Genomic DNA, 25559 nt, shown 5'->3' on the forward strand with positions numbered 1-25559 from the left:
GATTGCAGCAGATGGGCTGGATTTGACAGCCTGATTCTAAGCAGCTTCTGATGGGGGGGCCGCGGAGGGGCGGGGAGGGGAGAAGGTGGGGGGCGGGAATCTACAGGCCGGAGCCGCCTGCTAGGAGCGCACCGCGCGGCCCCGCCAGGCGCAACGGGGCAGCTGTTTAACGCGCGTCTCCGGGAGGAAAGTGGCACGCGGATCCCAGGGGCCTCCCAGAAGGCCGGGGAAACGTCCCATTGCCGAAAGGGCACCCAGCACCCCGAGGCAGGCTCAGGAAGACCAACCCAACACAACAAAGCGGAAGAGCGCCCGGGAGCGCACGGAGGAGGCTCGGCTGCCGGCCGCGGTAGGCGGCGGGGCGCGTCTGGCCCCAGCTGCCTCCGCGAGCCCGGGGCATGGCAAGTTTATCAACTGCGGGCTCCGCGGCCAGCGCCTTGCTGGCCCCGAAGTGACAGCATTGCAGGGTCTGCCCATCCCGGCCCCGACCCATTGCAAGATGCTCCACCACCGGCCAGGTAAGGAGATGCCAGCCTGTTCCCCTCCCAGGCGCGCCTCCCGCTCACGCCGCCCACGCTCTCCAGCCTGACCCTTCGGCCCCTTTGCTTCCACTAGTCCGCGTGGACTCCTTGCTTCTGTGCCTCCCTCTGTGGTCTCCTCGGTCCATCTCTGCCCTCTACCGCCCTCCCTCACTGTCGCCCTTCTTTTTCCACCTTACCGGATCCCAACGGCAGGGGGATAAGTTCGGAGGTGGCATGAGGTTCCGGCTCTCTTCCCCAAGCGCCTGCACCCGGACCCGCCTAGCAGGCTGTGGGTGGGAGCCGCGATGTGTGCTTTCTTCCCCTTTCCCGCTCCCACGCAGTCCGAGCCTCGCACAACACACACACACCCTCCTTTCCACCTGTGGGGCCTTGTTTTTGTGCTGGAAGCGCAAATGAAAACAAGCACACGTGCAGACACAATTCCACGTTGGCGTCCTCCAGAGACTCCTGAAGGGAGAGGGGTGGCGGGGAAGGGACTGATCTTGAGAACTCCGACTCATCCAAGTGCAGGACCAGTGCTTCTTCCTGCTCCTTGGCCTTGATTCTGTGTCCTGGGCTAGCAGACAGAGCCTGGCCCCTCCAGGGAGGTCGGGAGACTACTGTACTTGGCACTGGCAATGCTGTGCCACCAGAAACCCTTCAACCTCCCCCCCCCCACCCCCCATCCCCAGGGGCCAGCGGCCTGGGACCACTTCTGGCCCCTGGGGCCTGCCTCCATCCCGGTACCCCCAGGCCCATCACCAGTGGTCTCTGACCTTGTCTACCCAGCTCAGGTTGTCTGGCCCTGGCAGCCCCTCACTAGTTGCTGTCTCCCCAGCTCACCAGGAGCTACTAGTATGTGCCCTGTTGCTACTGGCAACTGCCTGTGCTGAAAGCTCAGCCCCCAAAGCCGCTTAATGCTGATTGATGGGCAGAAACGTGGTATTTTCTGGAGCTTAGCAGCCAGGCTAGTGCAGGGGCCCTCCCCGCCACTGGAGCCCTGCAGACCTCCTGCTACTCTAGGCCCTACCCCACCCCACCCCACCCCACCTCACCTCACCTCACCTCACCTCACCTCACCTCACCTCACCTCACCTCACCCCACCTTACCCCTTAGTCAAAAGGGACTGTTTGAATCACCTTAGCCCCTGGGCATAAATTTGGTGTCTGCATTTGCTTTCCTGAGTCACTAGCAGTCTCGCTGGAGTTTCCCTTCTTGATTCTGTTGAGATGGCTTTTGTTGAGAAGGATAAACAAGGCAACATTTTCTGGTCATTGTGGTCTTCCTTTCCACTGCCAGCCCCCACCTCCTCACACAGAGGTAGACTTCAGATAGATCATATCATGACCTGAACTGTGCCTACAAATGCTGCGGAAAACATTTTCCAAAAATAATTCATTTCCTCTCAGCACCTCTTCCTTAGCAGATTCCTCTCCTCCCACTGCACTGCCTCTTCCCTCCTCCCATAGGAGCTGGTCCTCTGCAGTCCAAGGAGACACAACCCCGGAAATAAGCCTGAGCTTGGGATGCTCTGTGCTGGGCCAGCCTATACCACCTCTGTGTTTTTGCACATTAGCCATCCAAAATCATTACCCCTTCCCTTCTCTGGGATGGCAACCTCCTCCTCTAAGCTATTGTGAACTAAAAGAAATTTTTGCAGGCTCATAGAAATTCCTGCACCTGTCTGTCCCCCTTCTCTTCTTCTCCAATACTGAACGCAAAGGACCAGCTTTGATTATCAGTGAAATTTTCTTCAAAGTAAGTTTTGGTTCTACAGTTTTTTTCTGAGCACCTTAGTGTTTTGGGCAGAATATTTTCACTATCTAAATAGTCTAGCTTCATTTTACATGTGGATATTAATTTGGAAAACGATGTGATGTTTTAAGCCATTCATTTGTTCATGCCAACCAAGCTTTTTTGTGAGCTCTCCTGTGTTGGACACCAACCAAGGACATGGATTGGAAATGGAGCAGAGACGAGGCCCAAATGGCTGTGGTCATTTTAAAGCCTCCATTAAAGCTGGACTGTGGTTATTGCCATGATGGTTAATATTACAACAGCACACTACGTTCGACCAGGACTTTACAGTTTACAAAAGGCTTTCACAGGCATTATCTCCTTTAATCCCAGCAGTGGGAATTTTCAATAGTAGGGATTCCACCAAAAGGCCCAATAAGGCTCGCCAATCCCGCTTAACCAAAAATAAAAAGAATCTCGCCGATCATCCCAACAGCTGACAGAGCTTTAAAACACAGAGTAAACAATTCAGAAGAAGCTTAGGAAGCTTAGTTACTGGAATGTAGCTTGAGGAAGATAAGTGAAATGCATGGAACATGGGCATTAGCAGAAACGCATCCTGGGAAGACGCTCCATCCTGAAAGGGCTGGCCGCTCGAGGTGGCTTTCTGGGCTCTGGACCTTTGCCTTATGCCAAGATCTAAAATAGGATGAAAGTGTTAGCACAAAGTTGCTGAGAGACTAGCAAATTAAGCAAAATGAGTAGGCAATGATGTTACTTTCTTTAGCTACAAGGCATTCTTGAGATATCCGCAAGTTTCTGGCATATATTTACTTTAGAAATGAAGCAATTTTCTGTATTTAGAGCATAAAACTTAAGAGTTTTTGTGCCTTGTCTGAGCCATATGAAGACAATCAGGGTTTTATTTTCCACGCACTACTTGGAAAACTAGGGTTATATTTGGAAACAGGTGGATAAATAGAAATTTCTCTGTTTTATCATTTATAGGGAAAACGTGCAGAAGGTCTTCATGTCGATTTGTTCCTTTTTTCTTATTCTTCAACATGGAGGGCAGCTGTTTCTCATGTCTCAGCTGTGAATATCACTCATGACTTCCCTCCAAAGACGATGTCAAGAATGCCAACTGGTAGAAAATTTGGTTGGCATTTCAGACATCATGTGAGGCCTCTTGTTTGTCATTTTGAAAAGTTTTATTCAAAGAAGATTTACAAGCAAGATGGTATATCATAAGGAGCTAATTATGGCCAGAGGCTGGCTGTGGGTACCACTAACTAGATAACAGATAAGCCAAGAAAGTAATCACAGAGTAAGGTCTGTTGTTAGGAAAGAATGAGATACCCAAGGAAGCTTTTTCTTGTTTGGTATCATAAGGGCTTTGTGGAAAACTTTTGATGTGTAGGTATTTTGGTTTTAAGTTTTTTTTGTGTGTGTGTGTGTGGAGAATCTGTTTTCTCAACCCTGATACTCTGGCATTCCTTGTATTATTTTTAATTCTTAGATGTTAAAACATTAAGATTAGAGTTGAACTTACATGCTTAGGTTGACTGTATGTCAATGAAAAACATATAACATATATATATATATATGAAGTTTGATTGGATCTAGTGGGCCCTCCTCTAACAGGGGGACTTCTGTAGCTTTAGTTGGGTGCTTGAGGTTTCAAGTGAAGTTTACAGAGAGGTATGATTGATTCCAACCCTAGGCATCCTCCTCTGATTTTCCTGTTTAATGTGAGAGACATGAGTGGAGGAAAGTTGTGGGCACTGTGATGATGGCTAACATCACCCTGCTGCAGGGTTGTCAGGCTTCCCCATGACTCTCTAACCTAAACCCTGATTATTGATTTGCTTGTTCAATAAATATTTGTTGAGCATTTTTAGAGACCAGGCTCTGTGGCCCAAGCCTCTTTGCTTTTTCTGCAGAGCTCTGCCATTTCATCTAGTCCATTAGCCGTGTTCCTTTCAAATATCTGATGGTTTTGCCCTTCGGGGTTCCTGCAGCTGCGGTTTAGAGGACACAGAATGTGGTGCTTGAGAGGCTTTCTTGCTGCAGTGAAGTCCTATAGTATTGCTGCCGAAGGCTGCTGCCTCTGACCGTTGTTTCCTCCTAAATATTACTCTCTTCCAACCTTCATTCTCCCAGTAACTCTGTTCAAATGTCTCCTCCTGCTTAGACTTCTTAGACGGCAGTGAATTAAGTAAGCAGTCCCTGTGAATTCATTGCTCATCTCAAAGAGCATGGCTGTTTCGTGTTACTCGATGTTAACTTAGCACACAAATATATTAAGGGAGTTTCTGGTTCTGAACCCAGATTCTCAGGTTCTCTGACAGCTAGGGAGGGTTGAAATAAAGGGAAGGAAGTGAATCATCATATGCTGAGTTGAAAGATGTCGAAAATAGGTCATGGCACTTACGGTTGCAGGTAAGACTGTGACTCCTAAATGGATTGTGGGTTCAGAGTGTTGCTATAACTGCAAGTTACCTGGCAGATGGTTAAGAGATTAAGCCTAGGAGTCTTGTAGACTTGGACTCAGATCCTGATACCATCATTTACTACTGGTGTGATTTGAGGCAAAGTTGTTAATCTCTATAACCTCAGCTTGGTTTCCTTATTAATGAAAGAGAAAACAACAAAGCATTAAGTATAAATTCTAACATATACATTCTAAGTATACATTCATGGGTTTAGGACAACATCTAATATGCAAGAAGATTAGTGTATGTTCTCTGATGTGGCCTTTTAATGTTTTTCCATTGCGTTGGAACTCAATAGGACTGGTTTTTCACATCTATATCATCTTTGAACTGTCTCCCAGCACCGTACAGAGAGTCACCATTATAGGAGAGTTATAGTTTAAGGCCATTGCAGTTACTTTCCGAAGGAGCACATGCCTTTTGCAAGTATGATGGGAGATGGTACCTGTTTCTCTCTTTGAGCACAAACAGTTTAGTTTCCAGGGTTCCAAGGTAAACCTAGAAACTTTCAGTTAACATTCAGTTCATCCTGTGAAAGGCACTGTGCTGGGCTGCAAGGGATGCAAAGAGATAAAAACAGTTTGTTCTTAGCTTTCAAGGTGGGAGAGAGGATATGTTGATGTGAAAAAAAATTACAGCATAATAGTAAGAAACTTCATCATAATGAAGACACCTGTCGCTTAGTAAGCCCTGGTGTGTGTCAGACACATCCTTTATTAAAATCAGAATATGATATCTGTGAGAGATGTTATTTTAGATGTTATTTATTTTATCATATCTCTATCCATTATAGAGATAGGATAAAGGTAAACTTAAGTTTCATAGTGATATTATTAACAAAATACTATTGGTTGCAAAGGAGAGTGTCAGCCTTATCAGAGAAGCGTTCCTCAGGTGGTTTTTGCTGGTGTTTGAATGAGTTGTCTGGAAATATTGAAAGTGACTTATTTCATAACCACATTATCCAGGGTTGTATTGGGGTTCAACAATCTCTTGATCCCCTGTGATCTGTTCATAGCATTATAGAAAAGAGAGAAAGAAAAGACTGGACGTTGTTAAGCAGCCATTGAGGAATTCATTCTCTTCTCTTTCTCAAGTCTTTGTTCATTTTCGTTGTACATGCCCCCACGGAAAATATCTTACTCACTTCCCTTGAAATGTTCTTCCTTATTCTAAGGACCACATTATCATCAATGATTTTTTTGAATTTATTTGTTATTCTATTGCTTAACATTAAAGTGACCAAGTTTTTCTGTAGTGTAGTTCATATCAAGTTTATGAACACACATGGATGTGTGCCAAATGGTAAGTGTGGCATTCTAAAATAGCATGGATTGTTGACTACCGGCATCAGAGTCAAATCCAAGATTCAACACACATTTCATGTGATGCAAATTCTGATACGTTGACTTCTCCCAAACGGTTCCTCTTTTGTTTTTCCTTTTAGTCACGTCTTGTCTTTTCACCTAAACATGTTAATATTCTAATATTGTAATGCTTTTCTTCCCACCTCCTCCCAAGTGACAAATGTCCAAACTCAACTGTCACTCTCCATTTTTTCCTATTAAGACTGTATAAAATGAACTGTCTTCTCAGATTTTTGGAGTGGTGTTTTTATTGTAGGAATCCTAAATTTGCCTGAATCACTGTAACATGAAGAGAATCCCATAGGCTATCTAAATATTTGGGCATATGAATTTTAATCATTCATAATGATATTTTAAAGGAGACAGGTAGTCTCTTGAGAAAGCATAGGTTGATCTTTGCAGCTCATCATCCGCTGTGCCCAATTTAAAGAAATTCCAGCATAAAAAGAATGGTAGCCAAACACAGAATTTCTGTGCATTGCCAGAAGTCTTTCTTGCCTGCCATCTTTCATTCACTTGTTTATTCATTAATTTAGTCAACAGACTGGGATTAAATACCTGCCATGTGTCAGGCAACATGTCAGGCTTAAGAGTCACTGCAACCAGTGTCCATTCTTCAACAGAAAGTCATTAATTCTCAAAAGAAACAAGTGCACACATTTGCCATTGCACATTTCTGCCCATTTCCTGCTTTGTGACTTATTTCAGGTGATCTCATTCTTAGTGCATTAATATACTATTTCACATTGATTTTCTTTTTATTTCACCGAAACATTTATTCAGAAAATAGAAGCTTTTGCTCTTCTAAAAGTTTCTATCTAGACTCTAGTCTATCTCAGAATCTACACTGGTTTTCCTGATATATTTTCACTTGTCTTTTTTGCTCAGTTCTCGATGTCCAGTAGGCTTTTCATAAATATTTGTTAACTAGACAGCAGGAAGGAAAGGAAGACCTGAGGAAGCTTAGGAATTTCTTAAGGTGTTCAATTCAGTTCAGTCGCTCAGTCATGTCTGACTCTTTGAGACCCCATGAACTGCAGCATGCCAGGCCTCCCTGTCCATCACCAACTCCTAGAGCCGACCCAAACTCATGTCCATTGAGTCCGTAATGCCATTCAACCATCTCATCCTCTGTCATCCCCTTCTCCTCCTGCCCTCAATCTTTCCCAGCATTAGGGTCTTTTCAAATGAGTCAGCTCTTTGCATCAGGTGGCCAAAGTTATTGGAGTTTCAGCTTCAACATCAGTCCTTCCAATGAACACCCAGGACCAATCTCCTTTAGGATGGACTAGTTGGATCTCCTTGCAGTCCAAGGGACTCTCAAGAATTTTCTCCAGCACCACAGTTCAAAAGCATTGATTCTTCGGAGCTCAGCTTTCTTTATAGTTCAACTCTCACATCCATACATGACTACTGGAAAAACCATAGCCTTGACTAGACAGACCTTTGTTGACAAAGTAATGTCTCTGCTTTTTAATATGCTGTCTAGGTTGGTCATAAACATTAAAGTGTGAGGAATTAGTAAATTCTATGATTTGGGGGTTAACATACTCCAAAATGACAGTCATCGTTCTTCCTGCACATCATCATGTCTGCCTCAGATCATATGAGGGAATGTATCCTCTTTTTCATTGGACAGTCCATTTTAGGTTTTGGTGTACACAGCCTTATGTCTGTGTTTTCACCTTAGACATTTTGGTACTGGTGATGATTTTCCAGAACTGTTGGATCCCTGATGCTGCTTTGTGGACACCCCTCACCCACTCTGCTAAATTCTAATTACTCTGAAAGTTGCATTCTGTCTCAATATGACCTCTCTCTTCCTCTTCCTACAATGGCATATTTGGAGACATCCACTTTATTTCCATTCAAAGAGACCATGTGTAACACTTGTCCTGCACAAGACCTTGCCCCCGATTTCATGAATTTGTAGTGAGTTGTTAAAAAAAATGTCATTAGTTATAAAATTAGTTTTAAGATGCAGATGTCCCAGAGGAGCTTATTATATAGATGGAATAGGAAATATACCTGTAAGATAACAAAAACGTTTAGTGAAGGAAATCAGTGTAACAGAAGTGGAAAGATGAAATGGTAGATGAGGACCAGGTGGATGGGATAGGCTTCTAGGTTTGGGGGCGGGGAAGGAGGGTGAAGGAGAACATAGTTGACCCTAAAAGCTGATTGAAAAGAGGGAGAAGATCTAGGCAGGAGAGGGCTTGCTCTTTGGCTCTGAGACAGGCACTTGAAGCAGCCCCAGAAGAGAAGGGGTGCTGAAGATGGAAGAGCAGTGGGGACCCAGGATTAAGCGTTGCCACATGGGTGCTAAGCCATCTGGGCTCAATCCTCTGGGCTAACTTTACCCAAAATACATCTCCCTGGAATGGTGGGTCTGCTGGGTGTTGTAGATGTGTTAGTCCAAACAAGTCCCCATGGTTGAAAAGTAAAAAAAAACAGATTTTCTTTGCTGCAGATGTTCTCAGGGGCTTTAATACGCTAATCTTCATTGTTCATTTCTTAAGAGTTTCCCAAAATATTTTTGATTGCTGAATCCATTTTTTATGGGGATCCTGTTTCAGGAAATGCTGTTGGAGGCCATTGATGATTTGGAGTCATGTGGGTGGAAGATGTTAGGAGCAGGAACCTGAAGACTGTGCATAGTGGGTGGGATATGAGGGAGAAACACAGGGTATGAGGAGACCGGCAGGTCAGGATGAAGGCCTGGATTGGGGAGTGCTATGAGAATGGGAAAGAAGAGAGAGATTTTGTGAGATTTTAGTGATTAAGAACCTCCATTCTTTTTTTTTTTTTTTTCAGTGACCAAATGGAAAAGATTTGCCAAGATAGGGAATCAGGGATGGCCCCAAACTTTTAGATTCTTATGCATTAGGAACCTTATCTAGCAATTTCTATTTCTAAACTTCTGTTATCTTCCAGGTGGTAGTCAAAAGCAATGAAACTTGATGAAACGGGTATCTTTGCAGGCATGTACCTTTTTGGGGTGGATGCCCAATAGTCCAAATATTTCCTCAGTAAAACGAACTTAACACAGTCCTGCTATTTCAAATCATGTGTCTGGTATAACATTGTCATAAATGACCCAACACAGCTATTAGAGCTTCCTGAATTGGAAGTGGCTTGTTTTTGCTGAGGGAGTGAAGACACCACACCCTGCTGTTGGGAATCTGGCTAAAGGGCACTTGAGTTGGTTTTCCTCAACATGGGGAGCTTTATTGGAAATGACAGTGGGCACAGTATAGAAGTCACACCGATTTTGGTGCCAGTCTCTTGAGTTTATTCATCCCTGGAGAGGCAGAGATTTCGGCTTACAGAGTTGAGTCCCATCATTTGTCTGTTTGGTCTCCAAGGACCAGACTCCAGGTCTGTTCCTCGTCTGCATATACTGTTTAATTTGTGTGCAAGAAATTGTGCACCTGGCTTTTGGCTGTTTGCATAAGATTACACAGAATAATGATTTTTCTTTTTCTGTGATTATTTTCTATTTTTGAGAAATGTTCTTGATACCTTTTTCCCCCCAAATAGGCAGCAGAATCATGCAGTGGTATAAAATGAAAAGCTTTGCTGCTTTTTCTCTAAAATTGTTCATGGGAACAATTAGTTATAAGATTCCCAGTTTTCTTACATACTTATGAATACAAATACATTTAACTGCTTGATAACTCATTCATTCCCTATATTTACTTCTTTCCATTGCTATACCTATTGTAACTCTGTTCATGTATTTGAAAGCTTGCAAATGATTCAAAGTAGTTGTGAATATTCAGTACTTCTGAATGTTTTTCTCTTTTATTGTTTGGAATTGCAAAAAGTGTCTGAATCCTTTTGGTTCTCCACTTACATTGCTTATTTGCACTGCTCATGGCCTTGAAAACCCTGAGTTATGCTTTTTTGAAAAAATTGTATTGGAGTACAGTTGATTTACAGTATTATGTTGGTTTCTGCTGTACAGAAAAATGAAATCATTTATACATGTACATTTATCCACTTTTTTTAGAGTCTTTTCTCGTGTAGGTCATTGCAGAGTTCCCTATCAGTAGACCCTTATTAGTTATCTATTTTATATAGAGTATATATGTCAATCCCATTATCCCAACTTATCCCTCCTCTCACAACCCCAATAAGCATGTTTGTTTTCTACATATGTGACTCTTTATGTTTTGTAAATAAGTTTATTTGTACCATTTTTTTCAATTCCACATATAAATGATATTATATGTGTCTTCTCTATACTTCTTACTTGACAGATCTCTGTCCATTGGTGCCTCACTTTGAAATTAACTTGTATTCTGTAAATAAACCAGTGTCCTTGAGCCTATCAACTCCTTCAGGCTATAGACTTTTATGTTGTTGCCTGATTTCTTTATTTGGCTGTCACTATTGGCTAAATTACTATATAATTGCAAAATCAGTCTTTTCATTTTTTGTTTGTTTTTGTTCTGTTTTGTTTTTAGTGCTCTACTTCTGTGGCTATTTTAGTAATTGTCCCCAGCTCTTCTGCTACTTAGAGCCCACCCAACCCCGACTCAGTCCATTCCTTTGGTGAGCACTGTGTATTCTCCACCAGTGTGTCATAGACAATGGCTATAAAGGGCAAAGATGCAACTCTTATTATGACTCGCTATTGTTTGGTTGGTTAGGATTCGCTGACTTTCTGTTGCTATGTGATTGTAGGAGAGAAGGAAGGGAGGATAAAGGAAACAAATAGAGAAGGCACACCTTAGAAGGAGATACCTACCTGGAAACAGTTGTCAGTGAATGGCCTCTAGTGTGCTAGATTTCAACAGAAAGTTTTGCTGTTTCTTTTCAACTACATGATATATTTTTCTTCCATTTCATATATTGTAGATAATAATCCAGGCCAAATGTCTTGACTAGCTTGTGTGGCCACATTAATTTCCTAAGTAGATGGTTATAATATCCTCACGACTTTTATCTTTGTCATTCTTTCTCTAAACCACAATTTTAATATGCTTGTGAGAATATTGACCTGCCTTTTTACATGCAAATTTAAGAGAAAGTTTCAGAGTCTCTTGAATGTTCTTTGATAAAAAGAAAAGCAAACATGAACAAGGTATTATTAATATTCATAATAAAAAAACAATTTGAGGAAGGTTAGAACAAAGGCATGCTGAATCAACCATAATCAATCTATACTGGTTGTATTTTGTGGGCACAACTTTTCCTAATGGGATTGTTAATTTTAATGAAGGATTTAGTCTCACTGCCTACTCACAGCTTCTATTTCTGTGCAATTAGATTTAAGAAGAGTGGGTAGCGTTCCATTTTGTTTAGTGAACAGATAAGAATATATCACATAAATATAAGCAAACACATGTATATATTATACACATTTTATTAGCATAATATGATATGAGTACCATTATTCAGAAAATAAGCTGCGTATTTGAAATCAGACTGATCAGATTATATTTCCAACGTTATTCTTGGTTTATTTAAACATTTTTATGTTTAAGCATTAAAACATAAACAGATTGTTTTATTTTGTTTTAGTCTACCATTGTTCCTTCCACTCTTCAGGAGAAGCCATGATATTTTGTTTGTTCACATACTGAAAATATATGTGCTTTGAGGCCTTTGGAAAAGAATAATCTTAAATCTTGAATAAGAGAAGCATCTTCCTTACCACCCATCATCTCATACTCAGGAGCTGGCACATAATTTGTTCATGAATAAAAATCTTATTTTTAACTCTATAATATAAGCTTTGCTGCTGCTGCTGCTAAGGCGCTTCAGTCATGTCCAACTCTGTGCGACCCCATGGACTGCAGCCCACCAGGCTTCTCCGTCCATGGGATTCTCCAGGCAAGAACACTGGAGTGGGTTGCCATTTCCTTCTCCAATGCATGAAAGTGGAAAGTGAAAGTGAAGTTGCTCAGTCATGTCTGACTCTTAGCGACCCCATGGACTGCAGCCTACCAGGCTCCTCCATCCATAGGATTTTCTGGGCAACAGTACTGGAGTTGGGTGTCATTGCCTTCTCCAATATAAGCTTTAGGCATGTACTATCTTATTGTGGTACTACGTTTTATTTCCAATGAAAGAGGTCCCATAAATTGGTGAGACTACCAGTGACACCATTTGGTTTCCAAAACAAAAACTGCTAAAAGAATTCTAGGCAATGACTTCAGAGGATATTGTAATGCTCTTAGCTGCCACTGCCCACCCAAGGAGCAGAGAGTTTCTTTCTCTTTATGAGAATTCTTATATCTGATTTCATTTAATAGAGCAGTTAACTTCATATACACATTTGCTTTTTGCCAGACAGAATCTGTAGCCATCATCTCTTTCACACTTCTTTTCTGGTATCCAGTACCAGGAGGAGACCTCTTTTTGCCCGTGTCAGGATTGTGAGTATTCTCATTGCACTTTGCCTAAAGCTACTGCTCCTGCCCCCCTCCCCCAGGAACAAAACTCCTATAAATCAGTGGACCAAAGGGATGTGGAATACAGACATTCACTAGAAGTCAAAAGGTTTCTGCTTTTTACAACTTTGCCTCCAAAAATATTAATAAAAAGTGATGTATTATAGTTATCTTTGAGTTTATTCCCCATTTTTAAAAAGGGGTGTGTCCCAAAGCTCTGGAAACAAAACAGTAATTATATGAACATTTATCTTGGAAGGAGGAAATAAAACAGTTTGAAACTGGGAATGTCTCTGATAACTATGGAATAGAGAAATGTCAACTTAATTCAACAATTCTTCACATTTGTATTGGACTTTTTTTTTTCCTTTTTGGCTTGCAGAAGTTCTTTATATTAAGCATATCATTTTGATCCCACAACCACCACAAAAATCTAAGACATTATTTTCATTTTTCATAAAAGGAACCTTTTGGTAGTCAAATTGTGTGTTCATTTTTATATAGCTGGTGATTAAGTCAGAAGTCAAGTTCAAGTTTCCAGACCCCTAGTTGAAAAGCTATTTTCACTATAACACATGGGCTCCATTTAGATTATTTAAAATAAGTATCTAATAATTAGCAACATTTTCTGTTAACCCAATTTTCCAATGATTCATCAAAGACCAGTAATTTTATCATATGTTTTGTGAAAAATATGACACAGTTATTAAGAAAATGGGCTTTGTGGTCAGAGCTGGGTTTCAAATCCATGTCTTCTTGACCTTAGATAACTTACCTCACCCAACTTCATGTGTGAATTGGTACCATAAACCCTGTGTTAGTGAAGGTTAGATAAGGTGTATAGCGATGGTTCAGATGAAGGTAGCTCTCCCTCTCCTCTTCCTTCTCCACTGTTACTGTTTTCTTTACTACCTGATAAACAACTCCTGAACTTAGGGTTTAGAAGAACTTTCACTGTACTTCCTCTTACAGTTCTGTGTTGATTGAGCTTGGCTGGGTGGTTCTTTTGCTCCTTTTGGCTGGGGCTACCATCCTCTGGGCACTCCACTGGCCTGTAGTATCCAGGATGACTCACCCACATGTCTGGAGTTTCCATGGGATGGCTAGAAGGCTATGCTCAGCAGGGATGCTGAGATGGCTGGCTGTGTTTTCCTCCACTTGGTCTTTCCAATAGGACTTCTTACATGGTGTCTCAGGGCAAAACTAGAAGCTTCTAGACCTTCTTAAGGCTAAGTTCTATAAGTGGCAGATTGTTAACTCTGCCATGTTCTGTGGGTTATAGGTATTCACAGGACCAACCTGTTTTCAGTGATGGAGGGGACTGTGCCTAAGGGTGGTCATCTTTGGAGATGACCAACTGTCATAGTTATTCCAGTTGTTCAAAGCATTTAACGGTGTCTTTCCCATGCTTTTGCTGTGGTGTCATGAATAAGACAACTCCAGTCCATGAGCAGAGGACTTGTGTCTGTCTCTGCCACTCCATGAGTTAATAGAGGGTAACCTGGTTGCTCTTCTAAAGAACTTGTTAGTGTCCACTCTTCTCTCTCATGTTGAGCTTCATGTGGTAGAGGAGCTGGTGGAACATGTCTGGGTAGGGTTTTGTGGTAATGATGCCTCACATTTGAGTTTTTAACTTTAAACCACTTTTGCATATATTTTTTCTCTTCTCTCTGAAATACACATAGTTTTGACCTATATACCCATTCTACAGATAGAGAAACTGAGTCTAGGACTTTAAATAACCTTTGCAATGGCATGAAGCTTGAAAAAAAGTAGAAATAGAGTCTCATTGCAGGGGCTCTGCAACTGAGATATTGCCTCCCCATCTTGCTTCCATTCTAGAGATAAATGTGGTGAAATGGAATGGGAGTGGGGATGGTGGGAGCAGAAGGGAAGAGTAATGAGTGGAGGGTGTTAAGGGGAAGTGTGGCATGATAGACAGGACCTGAGCTCTCCCTGTTTCCTGATTCTGCTACCTTCCACTTTGTGAACTCCAGCCTTTAACTTCTCTACTCTTCAGCCTTCATTGGCTTTATTTGGGGGATATACTATCTATTCCATGAAAAAGAGGAGAATCATACTTGCCTTAATGACTTCATAGGCTTATCATGAATGTTAAATTAAGTAATCATAGGGCCCAGAAGAGGACCTGGCATACAGAAGATGTTCAAAACATGTTAATTCTTTTTTCCTCTTTCCTTATATTTCTGAAGGGATCTTCTTTCTTCAGCACAGAGCTGAACACTTACTCTATTTTTTTAAAATTTAATTTTATTCACGTAAAATTGATATACAATGAAATGTGTTAATTTTCAATGTTGTGTTAATATGTGATTCAGTTATACATGAATTGTGCTTAGTTGCTCAGTCCTGTCTGACTCTTTGCAACCCCATGGAATGTAGCCCGCCAGGCTCCTCTGTCCATGGGGATTCTCCAGGCAAGAATACTGGAGTGGGTTGCCATGCCCTCCTCCCCGGGATCTTCCCAACCCAGGGATTGAACCCAAGTCTCCCACATGACAGGTGGATTCCTTACTGTCTGAGCCACCATGGAAGCCCATACATAGATTAGATTGGCCAAAAATTGTTTCAGGTCTTTCTGTAACATGGAAAAACTCAAACTTTTTTGCCAACCCAATATATATATATATATATATAATTTTCATGTTCTTTTCCATTATGCCTTATCACAGGATGTTGAATATAGTTCCCTGTGCCATACGGTGGGACCGTGCTTTTTATCCATTCTATATGTATTCATTTGCATCTGCTAATCCCAAACTCCCACTTTATCCCTCCTCCTCCCCCTGCGTCCCCTTAAAACCACAAGTCTGTTCTCTCTGAGTCAGTTTTTGTTTCATAGATAGATGCGTTTTTATCATATTTGATTCCACATATGAGGGACAGCATATGGTATTTGTCTTTCTCTTTCTGACTTACTTAGTACAGTAATCTCTAGTTGCATCCATGTTGCTGCAAATGGGATTGTTTAGTTATTTTTTATGGCTTAGTAGTATTTCACTGTTTATATGAACCACATCTTCTTTACTCATTCATTTATTGGTGGACATTTAGGTTGCTTCCATGTCTTGCTAACAGTGCTGCAGTGAACATAGGGATGTATATGTCTTTTTAATTTTTTGTTAATAAAAATTTATAAAATATTTATTATATCATCAAATGCATTGAGGATTATCATTGTGCTTTGTGTTATCATAAATGAGTGGAAAAGTTGAGGGTTACTTGCGTGGTTTCCCATCAGGGATTCTTTTATGGTTGCCCACTTCAGAGAAATGCAACTTGGGAAAAGTTGACATCTTTTCCCTTGAAACACAGAACCAGTTATTCCTTAACAGGAGTGGTGATGTGAATGAATCCCTCTGTCCAGAAGGTAGCCGACAGAGTCTTCACCACACATACCACAAAAACCGTAGTTGGCAGACCCACCAGGATTCTCCACCTACCTCAGGAGGATGGGAAAGGACCATGGCTTACTTTTATAAATGGCTGCTTCAGAAGATTATTCTAAGCATTGGGATAGATTCTACCAGGCTCACATCAGTCCCAAATTTAAAATTGTAGACTTTATATACTAGAACTTTCTAAGCCTTCTGGCCCCTCCTTTTGGCTGGCATCGAAGAGAAGCTTTCTTCATTTGCATTTGGTACTGCTCTCTGGCAGCCTGACTCTGGCTTCAGAAACTTCTGTTCCAGAAAAGGGAAGGTTGGACTCACTCCCACAAGGATATAGGAAAATGTTAGTGCATCTTCTTTGCCTAAATCAAGTCAGGACAGCTGAAGTGTGACCTTGGAATTGAACAGTGACTCTTCCCTGGCAGCAGTGCTCTGCTCACAGATCTTTTGTGTTCTGATCTGATGGTATCTGGTGGTTCTGAAGCAGGGCTCAGCTTCCGCCAGTGATGGAGTATCTGTGAGTTGTGGTATTATTGGGAGGTTGGGCTTTTGTGTGTGTGAACAGAAAGAGAGCTCTGGGGTGAGAATGAGAGTTCAGAGAGTCTCTTATCAACCACTTCTAGGCATGGTTATGTCAAAACCAACTTGAGCAGATATATTTATTTCTTCCTTTTTGAAAGCCTCTGGAAAAAAATTATAGCTTTTCTAAGTAACCTTTCCTGCCAAGAACTCGCTCCTCATTGCTAATAAACATATCTCCAGTCTAAAAACCAGGCTTCTGTTCTCTTGTTTGTTTAATCAGGAGATGTGGGGATTGGACTGAACAGTGATGCTTCAGGTATTGGAAAGTACTGGATGGATGATATTAGCTCACGGCAACTACCTTCCCCATGTTATGGAGTCCCAATTCTTGAACTCAGGGTCTGTGAAATCATTTTTTCCTAGAGAAATTAAAAATAATATTTTAGTGGGTTATGGCCAAGGTCAAACACGAGGAGACTTCCTCCTCATTTCAGGGTCTAAGCCCTCCATTTCAGAGAACCAGTGGAATAAACAAAATGAGGTTAAATATTCATGGGGCAGAAATAGAAATTTGTATCATGTCTCTGTTTCATTGCTCTTAAAAGAAATAAGTCTGTGAAGATAAATGTTATGAGTGCATGTTTCTTTATATGCACTGATTTCATTTGTATTTTCTAAACTTAACATTAAAAATTCTCAATTCCTAATGGGTAGCGAACTTGCTTTAGGTTAAAGTTGCATACTTAAAGTGCCTTGCACAGTCGATAATGAATGATTGTATGTAGTTTTTGGCAATTGGTATGTGCTGGATGCTGTATTTAGTGTTATTATCCCCCTTAAAACCTCTGTGCCTGGTAAGTCCATAGCCATGTCACAAAATAATGACTGGCACATTAATGCAAAGCCTGACCTGTCCTGGGAAGGCCTGGCCTGGCCTTGGGGGAGCTCAGTGGCAGTTTTAGGGTCTGGGTCAACATCTATACAGTTGTCTATTTTCTGTTTCACTGCTGTGACTGTGGGCTTCCAAGCTGGCAGATATATTTATCCTCCTGCCAATGCAGGAGACACAAGAGATGAGGGTTCGAGTAGGAAATGGCAAGCCACTCTAGTATTCTTGCCTGGAAAATTCCATGGACAGAGGAGCCTGGTGAGCTACAGTCTATGGGGTCTCAAAGAGTTGGACCTGACTGAGTGACCGAGCGTATGTGCAATACACTCTGACTGTGACTAGCAGCAGATACTTGCTTTAAAGGCAAATAAAAGTAAATTGGAGAGAATTTGTTTCCGATATGGGTTCTTTTCCACTGAGGAATTAGCAGGCATTGAGATGCCCAGGACGGCAGAGCCTGCCTCAGAGGCAGTTGGCCTCATGCTCCTCACCGCCTCAAAGTTTTGGGAGGCATGTCTGGCACGGTTGCTCAGCACCCTTGAAGGGTGGCATCTCTTCTGTGAGGTTGTGAACTCAGACAAGGACAACATTATGTCCATTCCTGTGCTGGAGGCCAAGGCTCAGCCCTCTGGGGTTCCAACTAGGAGTGAAACGAAAAGTGGGCCACCCTCCTCCACCTGCCCTGCTCACGTGGGGTCTGGGCTTCTCTCCAGGGGGTCACCCAAGGTCCAAGTTCTGGGAGCTTGCCCCAAGCAGGGGCTGTCCTGAATGCGCGCTTCCCCTCTTCTCCTAGGCATGTTTTCTTCCTTATTCCATGTCCTTGGGGCACTGCTCTGTGGCCAGCTCACCAAAAGATGGATTGTTTCTGATAAAGGTTTATCCCAAAGCTGTGGGTTAAGAGGTACTCTGCCTGGGAAACATTTGCACATTTCATCAAAACCACAAAGAAAAATCCGATGTTTTCCTGTGCTCTGGAGTCTGTGCTCTGATTTCATCTCAGGAATCTGATATTTGCAGATATCCTGTAATTCCTCTGTTTAAAACCCCTCTCCTTAGATCGAAGTTAAAGCAAAAGCAAAACCAAAAAAAAAAAAAAAAAAGCAGTCTTTGCCATGGCATAGTAGTTGGATCTGATAGGGTCTCCCTTCTCCTCTGGCTTCCTTTTTCACAACCCGCCCCAACCTTTCCTCTGCTTGCAAAGCTCATTGCTGGCTGCTCATCTCCCATCTCCAGGATAAAGCCTCCTCTTCTTTCAGGTCTTATCTTAAGCCTCCTTCCTCCAGAGATGGAGTCAGCCCCCACAATGTGCTCCCATGGGAATGTCTTAGTTACCTGGGGCTGCTGTAACAAATACCACAGACTGGGTGGCTTAAACCACAGATGCTCATTTCTCATAATTCCAAAATCAAGATGCCTGGCATTTCAGTGTCTGGTGAGGAATCTCTTCCTGGCTTGCAAACTGCCAATTTCTTGCTATGTCCTCTCCTGTGTCTTTCTTTATAAGGTTGCAAATTCCATTCATGAGAGCTATAAGCTTATGCCTTCATTACCTCCCAAAGTCCCCACCTCCAAACACCTTGACATTGGAGGTTAGAGCTTCAACTTACGAATTTTGGGGATAACACAAACATCCAGTCCATGGAGAACATTATTTGCCTCCTTTGTAGCTTTCGTGTCATTTGCTGTTATTGACTTTGGGTCTGATCATTGGCTTCATACATGTGGATAGTGTGTTCATGCTGTTCTGTATGGAGCAGTATGGAGCACAGAGCTGACACACAGAAGGTGGTCAGTAAACATGCCCTGGGTAAAAGCAGGAAAACAAAGGAAAGGTGCTGGGATCTGGTCAGACTGGGGATAGTGGTACCTAGAGCAGTCTTGGAGAGTGTATTAGTCTCCTAATGCTGGCTCTAACAATTTGCCATGTATTCAGTGGCTTGCAGCAACATACATTTATGGTCTTTATAGTTCTGGAGGTAAGCAGTCTGAAATGGACTTAATAGTTCAAAGGTCAAGGTGTCAGCAGTACTGATTCCTTCTGGAGGCCCTTGTGGACAATCCATTTCCCTGTCTTTTCTAGCCTCTAAGGACCACCTGCATTCCTTGGCTCATGGCACCCTTCCAGCAATTGGGTCACTCTGACTCCTGCTTCCATTGCCACATCTCCTCCTCTGGTACTGATCTTCCTTGCCTCCCTCTTACAGAGATCCATGTGATAAAATTGGATCCACTTGGGTGACCCAGGATCATCCCCTGTCCCCATCTCAAGACCCCTGACTTGGTCATACCTTCAACATCCCTTTTGCCATGTAAGGTAACATTCTCCGAGGTTTCAGGGACTAGGCTGTGGACAGCTTAATCGTGATGGGGAACACTATCTGACTAATCAGAGAGAGTTCTGGGGACATGGAAAGATTGTGTCACATCTCAATTAGAACCAGAAGGGTCAGGGCATAATGGGGCATAATGGCGGTCAGAAGTGTCATAAGAAGTTGGGGGGGGCACATTTATGTTGGGTTAAGTTGTTCTGGGGTTGAAGTAAGAGGTATGACCCAGCAGGTCCTTTTAATGTGGATGTAAGGAGGCATCATTCTATAACCAACTCCCTACGTTGTGGGCTACAGTCCATAGGGTCGCAGAGTCGGACATGACTTCACTTTCCCTTTCACTTTTTACTTTCATGCATTGGAGGTAGAAATGGCAACCCACTCCAGTATTGTTGCCTGGAGAATCCCAGGGACGGAGGAGCCTGGTGGGCTGCCATCTATGAGGTCGCACAGAGTCTGGCACGACTGATGCACCTTAGCAGCAGCAGCAGTATGTGCTTCATCTGTCCACTTGGAGACTGTCTGACTGCTACATTTGCATGTGGGTGATTGAGTTTCTTCCACAACTACTTAAATGGGGATATCAAGATGTCAGGAGTGGATTCAGATTGTGGGCTGGGGGAATACTAAAGGGATATCCATAGTCCAGGATAAATGAATTTAGAGTTATCTTCCTTGGCAGACTCAGAGGAAGGAAATAAAAATGAGAAAGTAAGATAGAAACATACAAGGGTAATGGCCATCAAAAACTCTATAGTGGGGAGAGCATTATTTCTCTCTGAACTATTACGTTATTGGTTGGAATTGAGGAAGGAAGAAGTAGGTTTTCCAGGGACCAGGATTGGATCTGTTGATCCAGTAGGGGAATAAGCAGAAGCAAGTCAAATGTTCTGTGGGTGCTCTGGTTGGTCTGAGCAAACGATGCCACTGTAAACCTGTCAGTCATGCTGCTGCATGTGCTGTGCACGCTCGCTCAGTTGTGTCTGACTCTGCAGCCCCTTGGACTGTAGCCCACTGCCAGCCTCCTCTTGTCCATGGAATTTTCCAGGGTTGAAATTTCCTTCTCCATATAAAAGAAAATTTTAAAGTTGAACTGCGTTCAACATTGTCTTGCCCCTGCATTTTATAACTTAGAAAACTAAGGCCTAGAAAGTTCAAGTGGGTTGTCCAAAGACACATGGCCAGGTGGTGTCAGAATTTAGACTAGAAACCAGGGCTCTTGACTTCAGTCCTGAAATGGTCTCATGTATTAGTGTCCCATATACTGTTGAATGCCTGTTGTAGAGAAGCGTGGGGCTAGGACACATGTCCACTGTCTCCATCCCAAAAACACAGATTGCTTTTGGTTTGATGGAGCCCTGAGTGGTTTTGTTTGAGAAACTGATGGACAAAAAGAAGCTTTATATGAGTAGCATAGGCAGGAGGTGGGACATGCATACCTGCTGTGTGATTGGGTGTAGATTCAAAAATAGCTAGTCCTAAACAATAGCAATGCAGTTAAACTCACCCACTTGGTCAATATAGCATTGTGATTACACCATCTTCTAAATGTGGCTGTCATGAAATCAAGGGAGGTTATATGACTGGCTGATAGGAAGGCAGCTGCACAGGGTCAAGTTCATTATTATTCCCCTTTCAGCATGGAGTCCATTTTCTTCCCTGGCAGTAAGAGAATAGTTTCTCTAGAATATCCATGCAGCTTTTGGGGTTGAATTCCTAAACTGCTTTGAACACTTCATCAGTAATGTGATGGGTCAATTAGTAAGCAATGAACACATGGCTTTATTGACAGAACAACTGCAGATACCCAGATAGGACTCTGAAAGTTTCAATTACCTTTTCCTAATATAGTAACATATCTGAAAGGATTTTAGAGTAATTCTGGAGCAAGTAACATGAGATGAACATGACTTCAAGTAGCCTTAGCAGAAAATAGGATGTGATGGGGGGGAACTGCAGAACCGTAGAGTATGGGGAAAAGCAGATCTTTGCAGAAGAGGAAGTGAATATACACTTGAGATATTCTGTGACTGCCTACTTCCAGGTCGCCAAGTTTCAGAATGAATGAAGGCCTTCTTCACTCCCAGTATAAGCTTATATAAAGAAAACATATACTCAGATATTTCAGTGGGCCTTTAACTATTCATGGATATTATCCCACAATAAATGCTTTGTGTAGCTGATTGGAATGCTTTTGCTGTCTAAAGACCTTGGGTTCCTAGTGAGTTTTCTTTTTTAATTTAAAGTGATGACGGTGGGGGCATGGGTGGAGGCTGCTTATTGGATTTTAATTTAATGCTATAAAATTTGAAGGGGTTGGGAAATTTTTATGTTCTTTTAATTGAAGTCTGCATAATTTAAAGGAGATAGGAAATTAACATAGAATAAAATTACTCTATGTAAAAAATTATTTTTAACATTCGTCACAGTTTTTAATGTCAACATCATTAATGGCATGGTCATAAAACAGCCATTAGCTTTGCCGATGCTGGATTTATTTAGTGAAAATGATGTAGAGACATAACTAATGAGGTAAGTTAAAGAAAAGACAGTTTGCAACCTCACCTCAAATTGCCAGTTATTTGACCCTTCTTAGGCAGCGCTAGGTGTATTAGGTGTTCCAAATGGAATGCAGTTTAGAATTTACAAGGCAGAAACAGAATTACAGATACTTAAAACAAGCTTATGGTTATCAAAGGGGAAATGTGTGTGTGGGGGAAATAAATCAGGAGCTTGGGATTAACACATACACATTACTATATATAAGATAGATAACCAACAAGGATCTACAGTATAGTACAGGGAAATCTACTCAGTTTTCTATGAGAACCTGTATGGGAAGAAGAGTCTGAAAAAGAATGGATATACGTATATATTAAAATCAAATCACTTTGTGCTATGAAACTAACACAACATTGTAAATCAACTATAATCCAATAAATTTTTTTAAAAATACAAAAGAACATAGGAAATCATTAAATTCCAGCACCATTTGATATTATTGAAAAGAGTGCTAAATTGAAGACCCTTGGGAAAGAGGATATTTAGGGAGAAACAAATAACCCTAAGGTTTAAGCAAGAACTTGGGAAGGTCTGAATGTCATCTTACTGTAGACTTTTGCTCTAGACTCTTATTGTAGACTCTACACTGGCTGTTCTTTCATCTACTAAGTATCTCTGTCATTCAGTGTTCTTTGGCAAACATTCAAGCCTTTCTTTGTTCAAATTCATTCTACAGAACTTTACTTTCAGAGTCATGTTTTCCCAATTTTTTTGACTGCCAACCACAGTAAGAAATATACTTTATATTTCAACTTAGTGCATGTATACGTGTGAATATATACACATAGAGAACACATACACAAAACAAATTTTTTAAAAACAATGCTATACCACCAGATGAGATGAAGACAAGCTCGATGAGTCAGCCATTACATATATTCCTCATATTCCCTCCATCAGGTATCCCCAACCCTGCCACAATTCCATCCTGGATCAGTTGCAATATGTATATTCTTGCTAAGCATCTGTGGAATGTACTGTGGTATTTTCTTTCTTTTTAAGTTGATTTTTATTGGAATATAGTTGCTTTACAATGTTGTGTGAATTTCTACTGTATAACAAAGTGAATCAGCCATTCATATACATATGTCCTCTCTCTTTTGGATTTTCTTCCCATTTAGGTCACTATAGAGCACTGAGTCGGGCCCCCTAGTTATCAGTAGGTTCTCATTAGTTAACTAATTTGTACATAGTAGTGTATATATGTCAAGCCCAATCTCCCAATTCATCCCACCCTCACATCTTGGTGTCTGTACATTTGTTCTCTGTGTCTGTGTCTCAATTTCTGTTCTGCAAATAAGATCATCTGTATCATTTTTCCACTGTGGTGTTTTCTAGTCTACCCTCTTCTTAAGGAATATCAGTTTTAGAAAAATTGTTTTGGATAATTGCAGTTCAGTTCAGTCACTCAGTCGGGTCTGACTCTTTGCAACCCCATGAACCGCAGCACGCCAGGCCTCCCTGTCCCATCACCAACTCCCGGAGTTCACCCAGACCCATGTCCATCGAGTTGGTGATGCCATCCAATCATCTCATCCTCTGTCGTCCCCTTCTCCTCCTGCCCTCAATCTTTCCCAGCATCAAGATCTTTTCAAATGAGGCAGCTCTTCGCATCAGGTGGCCAAAGTATTGGAGTTTTAGCTTCAACATCAGTCCTTCCAATGAACAGCCAGGACTGATCTCCTTTAGGATGGACTGGTTGGATCTCCTTGCAGTCCAAGGGACTCTCAAGAGTCTTCTCCAACACCACAGTTCAATTCTTTGGCGCTCAGCTTTCTTTATAGTCCAACTCTCACATCCATACATGACTACTGGGAAAACCATAGCCTTGACTAGACAGACCTTTGTTGACAAAGTAATGTCTCTGCTTTATAATATGCTATTGGTCATAGGTTGGTCATAACTTTAATAGGTTAGTCGTAACTTTCCTTCCAAGGAGTAAATGTCTTTTAATTTCATGGTGGCAATCACCATCTGCAGTGATTTTGGAGCCCAGAAAAATAAAGTCAGCCACTGTTTTCACTGTTTCCCCATCTATTTGCCATGAAGTGACGGGACCAGATGCCATGATCTTCGTTTTCTGAATGTTGAGCTTTACGCCAACTTTTTCACTCTCCTCTTTCACTTTCATCAAGAGGCTCTTTAGTTCTTCTTTACTTTCTGCCATAAGGGTGGTGTCAAAATAATTTTAATCCTCAACTAATATATCGCTTCCCACAATTTGAAAAAGTTTCCAGAAAATGGCAGTAAATGTAGTTGGATGAATTAAGATACCTCTTTCACAAGCTTCTTCTCATGCCATTGTTCTATCTAAGGGATCTAAGAGTGGACAATGATTTTTTTTTCCATTAGAATAGAGCTTGGTGTTCAGTGTTATCTTCTCCAGCAGCTTGTCTTTACAGGCCTCACAGTGGAAATTCAGTCTGTTTACAATCACCACCCATCTCTCCCTGCATTCTCCCTCTCTCTGGAATTTTTCTTAGCACTCTCTCCTAAGACTGCAAATTCAGTGTTGTATTTGTCTCCACTTCAGGCTCACATCCCCTTCTTCCACCAGGTATATCTAGATAGGTTCAATCCTCCACCATTATCCTTTCTCAGACCTCCCTACAGCACAGCTGTGGGAAAATATGGTCATTGCTGGTGTCAGCACTATAATCATTGAGTGTCTGGCACCACTCTTTTTTTTTTTTTGATAAAATTAAATCATAAAGTTATGAGAATTCCATATTCTCTACATCTTTGCCAACAAACCCTTGGTATTTTCTTTTTTTTTTTAAACTTAACCACTCTTGTGGGTGGGCTTCCCTGGTGACTCAGCAGTAAAGCATCTGCCTGAAATGGATTTGATGCGGGTTTGATCCTTAGGTCAAGAAGATCCCCTGGAGAAGGAAATGGCAACCCACTCCAGTGTTCTTGCCTGGGAAATTCTGTGGACAGAGGAGCCTGGTGGGTACAGTCTATCGGGTCACAAAAGAGTCAGACATGACTTACCAAATAAACCACCACCACTCTGGTGGATGGTAGCAGTATTGAACTGTGGTTTTGTTTGCATTTCCCTGATGACTAATGAAACTGATATGCAGTTGTTTATTTGCCATTTAAATATTCTCTTTTTTGATATGGTCTGTTCAAGTCATTTGCCCATTTTTCCAATGGGTTATATCTCTTTGTTCTTATTTATTTGTAGAATTCTTTATATATTATGGATCCAAGTCTAAATTGGATATAGGAATTGTGTTGCAGGAAAGGGGACCCCTTCCAGGGCCTGCAACTGGGCTCTTGTGTAACACTCAGAAATGAACTGTCTGAGGAGACACATGT

General features: G+C 41.8%; 1 protein-coding gene across 6 annotated transcripts in view; it reads left to right on the top strand.

Moving 5' to 3' along the window:
- The window catches only part of NCKAP5 (NCK associated protein 5), a 1219674-nt gene that overhangs the window by 498855 nt on the left and 695260 nt on the right, over positions 1 to 25559 (top strand). Inside the window, exon 1 of one of the 6 annotated variants that reach the window (XM_027562094.1) lies at positions 83 to 518. The exons of the other annotated variants lie outside the window; for them this stretch is intronic. The gene's annotated coding sequence lies outside the window, so the exon portion shown is untranslated. Of the gene's footprint in view, positions 1 to 82; positions 519 to 25559 lie in introns of those variants that run through there. 6 annotated transcript variants of the gene reach the window in all.

This window comes from Bos indicus x Bos taurus, chromosome 2 (genome assembly GCF_003369695.1).
Source record: "Bos indicus x Bos taurus breed Angus x Brahman F1 hybrid chromosome 2, Bos_hybrid_MaternalHap_v2.0, whole genome shotgun sequence".
Lineage (NCBI taxonomy): Eukaryota > Metazoa > Chordata > Mammalia > Artiodactyla > Bovidae > Bos > Bos indicus x Bos taurus.